The sequence below is a fragment of the Ochotona curzoniae genome, unplaced genomic scaffold (genome assembly GCF_017591425.1).
Source record: "Ochotona curzoniae isolate NIBS_2020 unplaced genomic scaffold, NIBS_Ocur_1.0 contig_1, whole genome shotgun sequence".
Classification (NCBI taxonomy): domain Eukaryota; kingdom Metazoa; phylum Chordata; class Mammalia; order Lagomorpha; family Ochotonidae; genus Ochotona; species Ochotona curzoniae.
Genome location: NW_024464918.1, coordinates 134,361 through 150,900, shown reverse-complemented (window position 1 = coordinate 150,900; position 16,540 = coordinate 134,361). Strand labels below are relative to the sequence as shown.

Here is a 16,540-nt window from a genome sequence, read left to right as displayed (position 1 = left end):
GGGACTGGGGAGCACACCGAGCCTGGGTGAGACATAAGGAAAACGAGAGACTTCAGGGCCAAGGAAGCACAAAGACATGGCGGGCGGGACGCCTGTGCAGAGGTGGCCATCCAACCACAAGGGATCTACCAGGCCCTCGTGCTCCCCAGCTCTGTTTCATTTCAGCATCTTGGGGACTGGAATCGAGAGTACAGGACACGTGGGCTGCAGAGGAGATCAAGCAAGGCTTTTCAGACTATTCTGGAAGGAGTTCTCTGAGTTGTGTATCAGCAGCGAGAACATTTCTACAGAGCAGATGGCAAGAACCCCAACAGGATCTGATTCATGGGAAAAGCCCTGGCCAGGCAACACTGCACCACATGCAAATGCTGTTTAATCATCTGTGCCTGCGGAAAACTCGGACCATGATGGAACCAGCCTGAGACAAGCGAGGAGGGAAAGCCATGTGGGGAAAACATGGGGACACGAGGTAGAAGGGCTGTGCGCAGGTTCTGCACAGACGGGGCCTCCCGTGTGCGCTGAGAAGCTACCAGCAGGCCGGCTCCATTCCTGGACAGCTGGGAAATGCAGAGGGGCAGGGTCCTCTGGGCAGCTCTATCCTTGGACTTGATTACCAACTCTCTGGAGCAGTCTCCAGACCTCTCACCGTCCTGTCACAAGCCACAAATGCTAATTCAGAGACGGCGCTTCAAAGCACGTGTTCCTTCGTCGTGGAAGCGAGATCTCTGTCTTCTGACCGTGCTGCCTGTGAATTTCTGACCGTGCTGCCTGTGAATGCTGTGATAGCAGCTACGATACAGAGTGGCATGTTTTACAGTGGAGGGGGGCCCTGGGTGTGGTGGGGTCATGGAAAATGGGGAAATTTCCCCTGCATGAGTGAGATGAAAACTGAGGCCCTCGAAGAACAAATAAAGGTTCTTGGAGCAAAAAGTAAGAAGAGCGCAGGGACAGGTGTTCATACAGTCATGACCGCTGCTGGGGATGCCTCCTGCCAAAGACCTTGAGTTCCAGCTCCAGCTCCACCCCCTGCTAAAGCACGGCCTGGGAAGCAGCAGCGACGGCCCAGGGAGTTGGGTTCCTGCCACCCACCTGGGAAACCCAGATTGAGTTCTGAGCTCCTAACTTCATCCCGGCTCAGCTGCGGCCATGGTGGAATTTGGGCAATGACCTAGTAAATGAGATTCAATCTCTTTCTCTCTCTCTCTCTTCCTCAAAGAACAAATTAATAAGGCTGACCCTGTGACTTAACAGGTAAAGCTACCTGTTGCAATGCTAGCATCCTGTGTGTGGGTATCTGTTCCACTCCCAGCTGCTCCACTTCCTATCCAGCCTAATGCTAATGGTCCCGTGAAAGCAGCAAGGAATGACCCAACTATGTGGGGCCCTGCTCCAATGGGGGAAGCCTGGATGAAGCTCCCGGCTTCTGGCTTTGGGCTGGTTCAGCCCTGGCCATTGTGGCCATTTGGAGAATGAGCCAGCAAATGGAAGATCCTTTCTCTCTTTCTCTCAGCCTCTCTCTCTGCCTCACTCTCTGCAACTCTGCCTTTCAAATAAGTAAGTAAGTAAATAAATAAATAAGTCTGTTTAAAAATTCTACCTACTTATGGGATACAGTGTGATGTTCCAATTCAGGTGTACAATGTGCACAAGGACTGAGGGCCAAACCAGTGTATTTAGCATAGTTATTGCTTCCTATATCATTACTTTGTAGTGAGACATCAAACTCTGCCCCTTAGGATTTGGAACTATTCAATACAGCATGGCTAAGCATAATCACCTTAGAACAGCACGGAGTGTTCGCTGTAGCACACCAGGACTTATCCCTCCTGTCTTGTGCCCCTGTATCTGCTGACCTCACTGACCCCTTCATCTCCTTGGCCTCTGGAAACCATGATTCTACTGCTGACTGCTATGAGATCCACTTCTTCAGATTCCACATATGGGATTATGTGGCATCTCTCTTCCTGTGCTGGGATTAGTTTATTTATTAGTGTCCTTTGGGCTCATTTGTGTTGCTGCAAATAACAGAATCTCCACCTCTTTTCATGGCTGATATGTACACATTGTCTGTATTTTCCTGTTCTTGGATGCCAGGTTTCCCCTCTTGGTTGCAGTGGATAATGATGTGAGATAACCACAAGGAATGATACTTGCGTTCTGAGTAATTCCAAAGGACAAAAGAAGAGATGGGTACAGAGAGGGATTTAGATGGACAGGGTCTGGCACTGCGCAACAGTAGGTAAAGTCACTGCCTGTAATACTGGCTTTCTATATGACTGCCAGGTCACGTCTCAGCTGCTTCACTTCTGATCCAGTTTCCTGCCAATGCCTGTAGGAGAGCATCAGAAGATGCCCAGAGAATCAAGATGGCAGAATAGGGTAAGGACACAGACAGACGGAGGAATATTAGCCAGTGTGAAGCAGAGAAGGTACATTCCAGGAAATAGGAGAACACAGAACAACAGCAGAGGGGCACTTGGAGACGGAGAGACACAGGAAAGCAGCGAAAACAACAGTGTGGTATTGCAGTGACTGATACCCCAGCGGCATTCAACAAATGGTGATCAGAACTCCACGGGCAGCCGGAACTCCACCAGCAACAAGGTGGGAAGGGACGTTTACCAGGAGCTCAGGAGATGAACCTAAAGAACTGCTCATCCTGTTGGTCTGTTTGATTTGACCAGGAGCAGTGACAGAGCAGCAGATCCCAGATGGGCAGTGCGTGAACAGGGTGGATTTCACAGCCCAGTTCACCTCCTAGAGCCGAATTAGACACCATTTTGCTTAAGGAGGCAAGAGCTATGGACAATACTGCGCATGAACTGAGCTGGGAGTGAACTCATTTCAGACTCAGTGAACTGCAACAACATGGCATCCTACAGGTTTCACCCAAGACAGGTCCAGGTAGCCCTCATCTGAAGGCCAGCAGATCAAGAACTCAATGGCACATCAGGTGCCATTCTTACAGTGTGGCAAAGAATTTAAGACTGCAGGGGACAACAGTGAGCTGAACATTCACTGAGCTTGGCAAGAATTCACTGAGCTCAGTGCATTGCACGGGTCCCACAGGAAAATACCAACTATGGCATCGTATGGGTCAAAATAGGTGCATGTGGTCCTCAGACCAAGCCAACAGGTTCTGACAAGATCAGAACGACCAACAATCTGGCTATATAGGACATCTGGTATCTCCCTAATCCTGGGACCTGCTCCAACGGTGTGGTCTCAGGACGATATCACAAGAGGTGGAGACTGGTGAACCAGGAGCTGGGGCTATGGAGACCATAGCAGAAGTTTAACATAAGAATCCAGACCTGGAACTCGCTGGAGGGAGTGGTACAAATGACTGCAAACAAAGAGCCATGTACCAACTGCAATAAGTAAAATCAAACTGTAGACCTGTGGGTGACACAGCTTAAAAACCTGCCCCAAGAAGAATCTGAGAACCAGAGGTACAATGTCCAAGAGTAAAAGAAGAGAAAGAGGCACAATGAATATTACTGAACACTCCCCTGCAAAGGAGCAAAAGAATTTGCCAATCTCAAAGTTAACTGAGGAAGACATTGAGAAAATGGGGCATACAGAATTCAAAACACTTATTATAAAACTTCTTATCAACAACAAGAAGCACATAATATAACTTAGGACTTCAAGGAATTTAAGGAATATGTCACACTGGAAATAAATCAAATGAAAGCTGATATATCAGAAACAACGAGTACAGTGGAGCAAATTAAAAATACAGTGGAGAGTCTCCAAAATAGAATGATGGAGGTAGAAGAAAGAATCTCAGAATTGGAAGATATTTCCTGTCACCAGGGGGAAACAAACAAAAAGCTGGAAACAGAGCTGGGTCAAGATAAGAAAAGTATTCAAGAATTGAAAGACACTGTTAAAAGGCCAAATTAAGAGTTATGGGAGTCTCGGAAGGTATAGAAAGAGAAGCTGGGTTTAAAAATGCATTTAATGAAATAACAAAGGAAAACTTCCCTAATCTAGAGAAAGATTTGGGAAACAACATTGAGGAGGGGCACAGAACTCCCAACAGGGTTGACCAAAAGCAATCTTAACCATGACACATGATAATCAAGCTCTCTTCAATCAAACATAAGGAAAAGATCCTTAAATTTGCAAATGGAAAAAAAAAATCAATTGACATATAAAGGAATGCCAATTAAACTCACAGGAGACCTCTCAGAAAAATCTCTACAGATGAGAAGAGAATGGAATGACATATTCTGGATTCTAAAAGCAAAAAAAAAAGTCAGCCCAGAATAATGTACCCAGCAAAGCTTTCCTTTGTTTTGAAAACGAAATAAAATTCTTCCACAGTAAAGAAAAGTTAAAAGAATACACCTCTTCCACACCTGCCCTACAAAGGATACTTAAAGATGTTTTGGCAGAGAAAAGGAATAACGCCCAGCAAAAACCAAAGGCAAATGCAAAGAACATCCCAGTAAAAGAACAGAAGATTAAACCAATGAACAACCCATTGCTAAAATGACAGAACCAAATTACCACCCGTTCATACTAACCTGAATGTAAATGGATCAAATCATCAATCAAATGTCATAGATTAGTACATTGGATTAAAAAACAAAACCCATCTATTTGTTGCCTACAAGAGACACATTTTTCACCAACACATCAGCAGAAATGGTATCTCATGCATTTTTTTTGTTAGTTTCATCTCTTCACGTAGGAGGACATTGTGACCCTGGAAGGTCAGCGAGCACAGGTTTGCAGTTCATTGGACAGTATTTGCATGACAACAACCAAATGGCTACCTTTGTATAAACAGTATGTAAATGAGAACACCTGGTGGAATATACAAAACAAAAGGAATTCCAATCAAGTGTAGGAAAACAGTAGATGGGTTTTGTTGATGAGCTCAATACTTCCTCCCTTACCCCATACGGACTCTCAGTGTATAAAGTCTGAGGCCCTTAATAAACTTCGGCTCTTGACCATCAGTCAGGGTCCACGTGTGTTATTATCGGCTCCGTGCACCAAGTCCATTGCTGCGGGACAGCGACCTCTTCAAAACATTTTCTTCTGATTAAATCTTCAATGACTCATAGATCATACAGAAGCAATATTTTCTTCAAGAAGGTTCTTGACTTTCTTTTTCATTTCTTCAGCAACACATGAGTCATTCAGCAGCCTGCTACTTAAGTTCATGGTGTTGCTAATTTCTTTTTCTCTTCCTGTTGTTTATTTTGTTTTGTGGTTTTTCATTTAAGGGGATGTACAGTATAATGGAAACTATCATATCTACCAGCATGTTACATAGCTTCACAGCATTGCAAATTTCTATTTTTCATCCTGTTGTTGATTTTGTTTTGTGGCTTTTCATTTAAGGGGATGTACAGTAACTGTGTAATGGAGTCTATCATACCCACATGTAAGGATACAATGCAGTACGCATCTCTACTTCCAGACAAAGATGGACTCCCAATGAAACTGTTAACTGTATCTTGACAATAGGATGCTGGACTCTCTGCCATTGTTCATGGCTGCAGTGATGGAATTATGACTGTGTATGAAGAACTATACTGCAGCAATAATATAGGGGAACTCAGGGGGAGAGAATTGGGGAGGGGGCAAGGGAAATCCAAGGGTCTATGAAACTATCATAAAATGATAATAATAAAAGTAAGAAAATTTTCAGAAAAAGAAAACGATGCCCAAGAGCTCATGCGAGAGACACAGACGTGAGTTTCAGGCTCCCGGTTTGGGCCACTGTGAATATTGGGGAAGTGAACTAACAGATGAAAGATTTCTTTCTCTCTCCCTCTTCCTTTGAAATGAGTTGATAAATGAATGAATCAATAAATAAACGTTGTTAAATAAATTAGGTTGACAAATGGAGAGAGAAGCACTGAAGGTTTTGGGACCAAGATCACTTTGTTCTATTGCTGAGGAGAAGCTGGCAAGGGGCCAAGGGCCATGAGGACTTGAACAGGGTCATGGGATGGAGGTAACGAGAGAGAGAGGCAGGAAGAAGGAGCTGACTGCTGGGAGAGAGGGAGGAAGAAAAACAGGGAGCACAGATGAGGACCAGCAAAGGGAGTGCAAGGGCCAAAGCAAAGTTCACCCAGGCTGTGCCATGGTTCCAGGTAGGTGGTCAAGGGAAGTGTCAGCGCTGGTGTTAGTGCATGGGATTAGCATTTAAGCAAGTGTACTTTGAGTAAAGCAGAGTTATCTCCATAAAGAGGATGACCATGTACTGGGGGGGGGGGGGGGGGGGGGAGGGATACAATGAAAAGACCAGTAGCAAGGCACCCTCATCGAGCCCCTTGGGCCTCAGTGATGCCCAGGGCCCCAGCCTCATGCCCTGTGCTGTAGATCTGGAACTTGCTGGCTCCCCAAATCATGTATTGGGTTGTTGCAATACATTTGTGTACAAACCTAAACAGATCTGGGTTCACAGTTTCTTGACTGATGATGGTGCAGACTCAACATGCTTTCAGTGACCACCTGCTTTGGGGTGCTGACCTTGCCTTCCTCAGGCTACTGTTCTGCTATCCCATCCTCTCTTGGGATGCTGGGCAACAGGAGCAAACTCAGCTTTAGGCAGCCTTGTGGTCACAAGGGGACCAGCCCAGGCTCTTCGGAGTGCTGTGCTGCTGAGCTAGGGCGTATGAAAGCTTAGGGGCTTCCAGTGCATGCTCTATTTACAACACCACCGGCTTGCAATGCTTCATGGGACATGATTCAGTTGTAAGGCACCCCATTGGCATTGCACCTTTGGAGGCTCTCAGGGCTCCAGCTTGAGGGTAGACGCAACTGTTGCCATCTTCAGGATGACACTTCCCGGGTGTGTTCAGGACCCACACACGTGGTAGACACAAGTGTGGAGCCAGCTCGTGTGCTGCTGCCTCCGTGTCCCTTAGCTGCTTAAACCAAGGGCTGACTGTACCATCTCCTCTCAGGTGCCTGGAATCCTGAAACTTCATCCTCCCCTTCCTCTAGCCAATCAGGCGTTCAAGTCAAAAGCCGCCATTACCCAACACCTGGGAGCCATACAGTCTTCCCTTTCCCTCACTGCACCGTACTCAGCTCCCCTGCAAGTCCTGCCCAGGGGATCTTTAAATACACATCAGTCCCATCCACGCATCCGTGGCATCCTGCTGCCTCCACCATGGCACTCCTGGCCCAAGCCCCATTGCTCTGGCCTGGTGGGTTGTGGACCCCTCACTCCAACTGGCTCTCTCCCTTCCTCTGTCAGCCATTGCCGGGGGGTCCCATGTGGGCGGCAGGTACCCAAGCATTGGAGCCATCATCTGCTGCCTCGCAGGACGCATTAGCAGGGTCATAAAGACAGGGAATCAGACATCCCAAGGAGCAGCTTAACCCACTGCCACACTCTTGCCCCGAATCCTACTTTTCGAACATTGTGGCATGCCTTATTTCCAACATTGTTACGTTCCATGGTGCTCTGATAAACACCACTTTATGGCTCTGTGCACAGCTATCAGATTATATGAGAGCATTTCAAATAGGTCATGGAAAATAGACTTAAAAGTAAGTTTGAGGGTGGCAATTTAGTTCAATAATTAAGACAACGTGTGACTCAACAAAATAAAACTAAAAAAACAAGATACCTCTTGGGCTCTTGGGATGGCTGCATCCCATATGGGACTGCCTGGGGTTAAATCCTGGCTCTGCTTCCAACTCTGAGATGTAGCATACAGGTGATGGTTTCAATTGAGTTCCTATCACACAGTGGGTGACCTGCGTTGAGTTCCCCACCCCTGGCTTCTGCTTGGCCCAGAGCTGGCTGTTGAACATTTGGGGGAAGGAATTAGCAGGTGGCATCTGCTTCTCAAATAAATTTTTTTAAAAAATGTTTTTTAAGTTAGTTTTGGTAGAGAAAAAAAATCCAAAATGTAAGCTTGGTTTTCTCAGAACACACATTTTCAAGGAATTATGCGGTGACCTCTCACATCCTGAACCTAGGAGTGAGGATGCCAGGCGAAGGACTGAGCTTCTCCTCTCTAGCCATATTGCCCTCTGGAAAGACTGCCATGTCTGCATGTCACCGACCTGAGCTGGACCCCAACGAACTCTGTGCGGCCCTTCCTCCGCCACTCATCTCCTCCAGGCCCGAGGCCAGGACTGCTCCACGTGGTGGAAGGACAGTGTCGCGTTTTCATTTCCCCAGGGGTCACCCTGAGTGCAGCCTCCACCTGCTCTCCCATCGGAGAATCTGTTATTGCCTTGTTTTTCTACAGGAACACTTAACATCTCATATTTTTTTTTAAAGATTTATTTTTATTATTTTTTTTATTGGAAAGGCGGATATAGAGAGAGCAGATACAGAGAGGAAGATCTTCCGTCCGATGATTCACTCCCCAAGTGAGCCGCAACGGCCGATACTATGCCGATCCGAAGCCAGGAGCCTCTTCTGGGTCTCCCACGCGGGTGCAGGGTCCCAAAGCTTTGGGCCGTCCTCCACTGCTTTCCCGGGCCACAGGCAGGGAGCTGGAAGGGAAGCGGGGCTGCCGGGATTAGAACCGGCGCCCATATGGGATCCCGGGCGTGCAAGGCGAGGACTTAACCGCTTGCGCCACCGCGCCGGGCCCAACATCTCATATTTTTAAAACTCCCGACCATGTGTCTGCATCTTCAAACTTCATGAAGGTGAGATTGCTTTCTTACAGAAAATGTGGGCATTTAGTCTGAACACATTCCAGAGAGTGTCTTGCTTTGTGCCTCTCTGCTGCTGGGAGAGCTTGTGCCGGGTGCTGTCCTGCATGCTGCTGGATGCTGAGCGGCTCGGAGGCATCTCTCAAGTCATGACAAAGCAGGACCCTCTGCAGGTGCTGCCGGCGCCTCCAGGGAGACAAAGCCCTCCCTCACAGAGACGCACTGCCTCGTGGCTTCTATCATGCTCCAAAATTCTACCCCAACCTCATCACTTAAAAAAGCGATCTACTGGGCTGGTATGACGGTCCCGCAAGTTAAACTGTGGCTTGCTCTGCTGGCATTCCTACATCAGAGTGCTCACTCAAGCACTGGATGCTCTGCTTTTGATCCAGTTTCCTGCTAATACACCTGGCGGCTCAAGGACTTGAGCCCATAGCACCCACATGGAAGATCCGGATGGAATTCCAGGCTCCTGGATCCAACCTGGCTCAGCCATTTGGTTCCAATCCGTCTGTCTCCCTCTCTTGTCACTCAGCCTTGAAAACTAATAAATGTTTTTAACAAGTTATCTTACATATTATGGTCTAGCTGCCCATGGCTTCATTATGTACATCTAAATCTTCAATCCAAATGCAATATACCTAGGCACTGATGCAAGGGAAGAAGCCAGATGTGACTGGCTTAGCCCCTGGATAAGGCTGCTCTCCCACGAGGATGCTCCTGATGGGTGGCTGGCCACTGCTAGCAAAGCTGCAAGACACCTTGCACTGTCTGCTGCACCCGACAGTTGCTGGGAGTTCCCGATGGGTGGGTGTTCACTGTTGGCAAAGGGGCAGGACACCTTGCAGCTTGCAGAGCTGACCCTGACACCCGGTCACCGGCAGAGCACTGGCCAAGCCGTATCTGGTCTTATCTTCCCAGGGTTACAGGGATTCCCCGCTACCTGCTAAACCAGGCAGCCCTCAATATATGCCTTGAAATGGGATGGTGTGTTCCCAGGAGTGTGTTTTCTAATGGATCTTTTATCCTCCACACAGTCATCACAACCTCCTGGAACCAACTGCAAACCACTTGATTCTAGAGCTATCCAGAAAACTCTTAGAGGGCCTTTCGCTCTAAGAAAACAACAGAGTGTGGGCCCAGTGCGATGGCGCAGTGGTTAAGGTCCTCACCTTGCACGCTCGGGATCCCACATGGGAGCCGGTTCTAATCCCGGCAGCCCTGCCTCCCATCCAGCTCCCTGCCTGTGGCCCGGGGAAAGCAGTGGAGGACGGCCCAAAGCTTTGGGACCCTGCACTCGCGTGGGAGACCCGGGAGAGGTTCCTGGCTTCGGATCGGCATAGCATCGACCATTGCGCTCACTTGGGGAGTGAATCATTGGACGGAAGATCTTCCTCTCTGTCTCTCCTCTCTCTATATCTGCCTTTCCAATAAAAATAAAATAAATCTTAAAAAAAAAAACCAAAAACACCAGAGTGGATGATTGCCTAAGTGTGTTTCTGTCTTTGGTTCAAACTTCTATGTGATTTCTAGTAACTATATATACAGTTGTATGTTAGATATAAATTGCCCTTTTAAATTCTTGCTAAATTTCTATAGAATTTAATGAATATGGTGGGCTCCCTCTGGCGGTCACAAGAAAATCTCCAAAGCCTAATGCCAGAACATGGTTAAATATTAAAATCTTCATTCAGAGGACACGGTACATACATAATTAATAGATTCAGAGTGGCTAGACGATGCTTGAAGATCTCTAATTATTTTTTTCCATTAATCAGTGGGTCAACAAATTGGTTCATAAGACCCCTGCGCAAAGTCATGCTGGTTAACAACCTTCCCTTCCAAACTGGTTCCTCTCTGGCGATTCCCTGCTTCTGGCTGGGGCAGCAGCCTCCCCGCCCCTCCCAGGCTTGGAACTTCATCTCTGTGCTCCAGCCTCCAACCCCCAACCCACCCCAGCCCTGCCCATCCATCCTGTTTGGAAGTTTTGTCAGCCACATGGCCTGATGCGTCTCACAGCTGTTCCTTGCTATCAGTTCTCATGGATCTTGTTCAAGTTCTCACTACTTGTTTGGCAGACAGTTGTTCAGCAGATACTCATCAACTCTCTCCCACGTGCCTGGCACCATTCTAGGCTCATGAGACACAGCTGTGAACAAGACAAGCCTGTCCCTACCCTGCACGGCCCTCTAGGCGGCCTCTCTGTTGGAAGCATATGTGTGATCCAGGCCACTCTCCCTGCTGGCTCTTGCATCCTTCTCCTTTTTTAAAAAAAAAATTTAATTTTATTTTTTAATATTGTTTACATAGTACAGAGGGTTGCACACCCATGTAGGCCTCCAGCTAGGGTGGTGGAGTTGAGATATGGAAGAAGGTGGGTAAGACAATGTTTCAGATCTTTTTTTTTTTTTTCCTGTGTCCACAGTGAGGGAAGGTGGGAGAGCAATGCTTCATTCTCGCCTGGGGGTAGGGGATGGTCATTGGATGATGCCTTAGAGATCCTGATGTGGGAAAGAGTTTTCTGAGGGTGTTATTGGAATGGTTTTGATAGTTTTGAGACATTGTTGGCTTTATTGTATCAGGCTTGAGAGAATCTTTCCAAGATCTACTGGTTGAGCAAGTCTACCTTAGCGCATACACAGACCCAGACACTTGCTGCCAAGCTTGCCCAGGAGAGTGGTCCAACCTGTTCTGTTTTCCATCCTCTGAGGCCTAGATAGTTGGTTGCCATGTCCCCCATGTGTAGTGTCCTCCCCTTGAAACTCAACTCCACTCAGAGACCTTCAACTGGATCCCCTAGAATAAAACCTTAAACCCTGCACACTCCTGAACCACCCTCACATCCCAACCAACCAAAGCAATCCCCAGTATCCTGGCAGCTCCTAGTTGCCCCTGCTTGGAATGTGGGGTCTCATGGAATGAGTCTCCTCCCAGTCAGCCAACATGCCAGCCCATCTCACAACCCTCTCTGACCACCATCTTCCCCAGGATGGGCTCTCTAACCTGGAGCAATTCTACCTTCCTTTAAATGTCTGAAGGGTATTTTGTTCTTAGCGCTCATCCCATTCTCGTGCTCGCTTTGGCAGCACATATACTAAAATTAGAACCCATCCCATTCTCAAACAAGTATGGCTCTTGCATGGGAGTCACCTTCTTCTAGTGCCTGGGTTTGCAGTTCCCCCGTTAGTGGCGCTTACTATCCCTCACAGATAAAACAGGGAGGGAAAAGTGGGCGTTGGTACTGTGGTTCAGACATTACTTGAGACGCTCTCAGTCCTTAACAGAGTGGCTGGTTCGGATCTCAGCTCCTCCACTTCCAAAGCAGCTTCCTGCTAATGTCACTCTGCATTCCGAGGGGCAGCAATGACAGCTCAAGTACTCAGCTCCCTGCCACCAGCAGGGGAGATCTGAACTCCCGCGTTTGGCCTGCCCAGCTCTGTCTACTTCAGGTATCTGGGGAGTAAACTAGTAGATGGGAGGTCTCTGTGTACCTTTCAAATCAAATGGAAATAAGTCAAAATGAAAATGGCATTAGGGTAGTGAGTGAATGAGTGACTGAATGAACACACAATTAGACGCACTGCAGTGGGGGACCTGCAAGTACCCTGCGGAGAATTTGGGTGCAGTTTTTAAAATGAGCCCGAGAGGGTCTTCTGCAGCTTAGTGTGTAACTGCTTCACAGATCACTCAAGCCAGATGTGGTTGAGTACTTATTTAAAAAGATAAACAAATAAAAGTAACATTTCCAATAGTGTGTGCCAATAATGCAAAGAGGATAACGGCTTCCTCCTTCCGAGACCTGAGAGAGCAGGCTGCCTGAGCCCCCAGAAGCAGGCACGACTACTCTCACCAGCTCTGCTCCGCTCAGCAAGCCTTTCCCTGAACTGCAAGGAGTACCTTCTGCTTCGCTCCCCCAGCACACTTCCCCAAGTGCAGCTTCATCCCTCCACTCAGACATCCGGGCATTTGCACAGAGTCAGGATGTGCGGCTCGGACACCTACAGAACCAACCCTAGGCTGTCCACGCAGGCACATCCCCAGCAAACCACACTGATGTCTCTGCAATACAACTCAAGGATTCAGAGAGGGGAACAAGAAGACTGTGGCCGCTTTTCCTCCTAATGACCAGGGCGGGTGCAGCTCCATGAGAAGCAGGCATAGGTGCCGGGAGGGGGCCTGTTGGGCACCCCAATAGCTGACAGAATCCACTGGTTGTGTTTTCTCTCACCATATCCCTAGAGCTTCTCACCCATATGCTGGTGGGTCTGCCAAGCCTTTGTTCTTTCCCTCCAGAAGATTCCCAGTCAACCTCTGCCTCCCCTGCCCCCTTCCTTCCTCCCCAGCAGCCCCCTGATGGGTGGAGTAGATCTGAGTGGTAACTGAAGCTCACTAGCTCACTTGCCTGGGAGGCGATGCAAGGTACCATCCTGAGCTGCCCATCTGTATCAGCCCCTTCAGTCCTCACTATGATTCTCTGAGGCAGGTACTATCAGAAACCTGATTTTTTAGGTGGAAAACTGAGCCACGGTAAGTCAAGCAGTTGTCAGTGACAGAGAGCTTGAGCCAGGCCATCTGAATGCATAGCCTGTGTGCTTTGCCACTAGGCCACACTGCCTTTTAAGCAAACTCATCAAAGGGATTCGATGGTTGTGCTTGAAACAGAAGCAACTGTTCAGTCTAATCTGGAATCTGCTGATGCCCAGCCAAGCACTGGCACACTTACCCTGCAGCAGGCCTCATGTGAGCACTACTGCTTGTGCCTGCTTCCCCATCTCCGTTCTTCTGGACACAGTGACTGGGGAGGCCACCCTTTCCTGCACCACAGAGCTCTGGTAGCTGCAACTGCCACCCTCCCTTACCACAACTGCCTCCCCCTACCCCCATAACCAGAACCGTCACAAGACTCAGACCTGGCACCCCATCTCCCAGTGTAGAGCAGTCATTCAGGGCAAAAAGGGAAAATCAGGGCCAATTCTACAACTTCACCAAAACTCCACTGTAACAAAGTGAACGTTAAGCCAGCTACTGCCGGCCAAGGAAGTGTGCAGCATCTGGCACGTTCACTGGGCTGAGCACTCACGGCTACCCCCATCTCTTTCCCAAAAGGAGCTCTACACACAGCAGACAGCTACTGCATTAGTTTGCTGGGGCTGTTAGATGTACCAGACTGGCAGTTAAACCACAGCAATGGGTTCTCCTACAGTTTGGAAGCCTAGGCTGACGGGCCACATTCCCCAGCGCCTTTCCTGTGTGCATCTCTGAGTACTCATCTCTCCTGCAAGGATCTCCAGTCTGTATCTTAGGTATGTGTTCTGCAGCATGCAGGGTCTGGGGCACTCGTTAAAATTCTGAGGCTTGCGATTTAGAGAGGACCGAATGCCAGGACTGTTTACACCACCCAGAGCATGCATTGTGCGGCTCCACTGTGGCTAATGAAGTGGCAGAGTCCAAACACAAGCCAGGCCTCTCCAGCTCAGGCTCTGTGACGCTGGTCCTGGAGGAAAGCTCTTGGCAGCAACGCAGGGCGCAGGCTACCCTAAGGACACTCCTCCCCAGTTTCCCTCCCTAGCATGGCTCCTGGGGTAGTGCCCTCTGCCTCTCAGTGCCTGGCTCATGGTGGGCTCCAGCGCAAAGTGCCAGGAATTCAGAGGGCAAGGCAGCATGCAGGCATCCTACCCTCAAGCAGAACCCAGCCTGTACCACATGGTAAGAAATAGCCACAAGTCCTTCAGCAGAACCTGGCCTGCACCTCTCAGGACGTCCTCACAGCCCCGCAGTATGTCCTCCTTGAGCCATACCGGGGCTGCACCTGTGTACAGGTGCACAGTCTGGTTAAGACCCCAACAGTGAGAAACCATGGCCCCCAAACAGCAGCGACAGCAGTAGGCAGGCCTGGCTGGCACAGAATGGTTCTGATTCTGCAGGCGTTGGCATGAATGGGTCTAGTTCCCTTGACCGCTGCCTTCTTGGGTCTGACACCATGTCCAGAGCTGCGGGCAGGGGCCAGAGTGCCTGCAGAGTGCCAGAGGGTCCTGGACACAGGCAACAGCAGCGTGTAAATGACCCAGGCCTCCCCAGAAAGCCAGGGGTCCCCAATGCCTTTCCATCATCACCCATGCAGGCGTGATCCTAACTGCTGAGATCCCAAAGGTCCCCTAAGGTCTAAAATCCTCAAAGATTGAAAGTCCCAAAACAACAATGTCTCAAATGTTGGAATGCTGAAAACTGGAATCCTCAAACCTAAAATTCCTGTTAGAAAAAAAAGAAAAGGCTACGTAGAAAAGGCAGGAAGGCAGATTCTGGGGAAAGAATGTAGACAGTATCACTGTCAGATTATTCCAAGGGATGCTACTGCCCGCACACAGTATCACACTTGCCACCAGAGGGTACGACCACCCTGAAGTTCCCAGGGTCTTCCCCCAGACCCTCTTCCTGCCTTTCTTGGTTCAGGGCCTTCCAACCCCCTACCCCAAGGTAAGGCAGGACAGGAAATCACATCTGTGACCTCAGGGAGGCCCCTGGAGCCCACCCCACTATGGCGACCCTTTTGTGATAAAGACTCCAACAGCTGCCAAGCGGTTCCAGGTCAGACTCACTCGGGAACTCTGTTCATTGTCACCCCAGGGCCCTCCATCAGTCATCTGTGTCAGGACTTCGAAACCTTCTGTGAGCAAGCCCCAGGAGGAAGCAACTTCCTGTTCACACTGCCAGCCTGTGTGTACGAATAGATTTGCATGGGGTATTGTTCGTTCTAGTCTATACGGTGCATAATGTCAAAGCATCGGTTACAACGGATGCCGCGCTTTCAGAGCTCACGTGGACATGACTCCCAGCGTTTAAACACTTGCCCCCTTAACTCGCACAAGCATGCAGCGGCTCCTCGCTATCCACGAGGGAGTCCTTCTGGCGAACCTGGCCTGGCATCCGGGGTGACTGCATACTGAGTCAAGGAGTTTTGGGCCACATTGGATTCTTTGCTAAGACAGACTTTTCCAATGCAGTGCATGGATGCGCCTCTCCAGAAGGCTCCAGCACAGAGTGGTTGTGGGCGGCAGAGGGCCCAAGACCAGGACCTGCCCCTCTCGCCTCCCCCGCAGCAGGGCTTAGCTGCTGCATCGCTCCCACAGGATGACGCCTGGCTGCTTTGCTCTACTTTGCCTCCAAGGAGGGAGACTTGTTCTCCACACAGAACGGCCAATCTGCCTCGACTCTGCTCCAAGCCTACCTTGGGGAGAGGGCCCAGTCACTTCTCTCCTCTAAAGCTGAACTGAGGATCGGGCTAAGTTGTTTTTGTCCTGGGTTGCATGCCCTCATGGGCAAGGCAGGGATCATTCATTCTGGCCTCAAAAGTCGTCCCCTGGATGCCAAAACCCACAGACACTCAAGTCCCCCCTTTTGCCCAGAGCCCACACAGCTGCTTGAGTGCTTTCAATCATCTCGACATGACTCATCATATCTAACACGACACAAACGCTTTGTAAATCGCTGGCATGCTGAAGAGAGAAACCGTTGTACACATTCAGTACAGACGCAATTGTTTTTCTGATTATTTTGGTACTAGGTTGGTTGAAGCCACAGAAGTGGCAGCCAGGGATGGAGGACCAGCTGCACACTCACCAAGCACCTAGCACTTGGGCAGGAAGAAGGACTGTCCACATCTCATGCTTTGCAGTTCATCTGAAAACTCAGGAGTTTGTCTCGCTATGCAACGGCCATTCCCAGCTTTCTGTCTAATGGTGTCACTACTTGTCACGTCCTCCTCTTGTTAAAACCTCAGAAGTGCTGGCAAAGCTTCGTCTCAGCCATTTGCCCCTCTGCCAGCAGGCCTCAGAGGCTGCATTTTCCCCCCCATGAGATGCCCCCATCGTAGAGGGGCTGGGGACGTTGG

At 49.2% G+C, this 16,540-nt stretch overlaps 1 protein-coding gene across 1 annotated transcript in view; it reads right to left on the bottom strand.

The window, feature by feature from the left end:
- Positions 1–16,540, bottom strand: part of COL23A1 (collagen type XXIII alpha 1 chain) — a 282,364-nt gene that overhangs the window by 234,649 nt on the left and 31,175 nt on the right. The gene's annotated exons all lie outside the window — the stretch shown is intronic.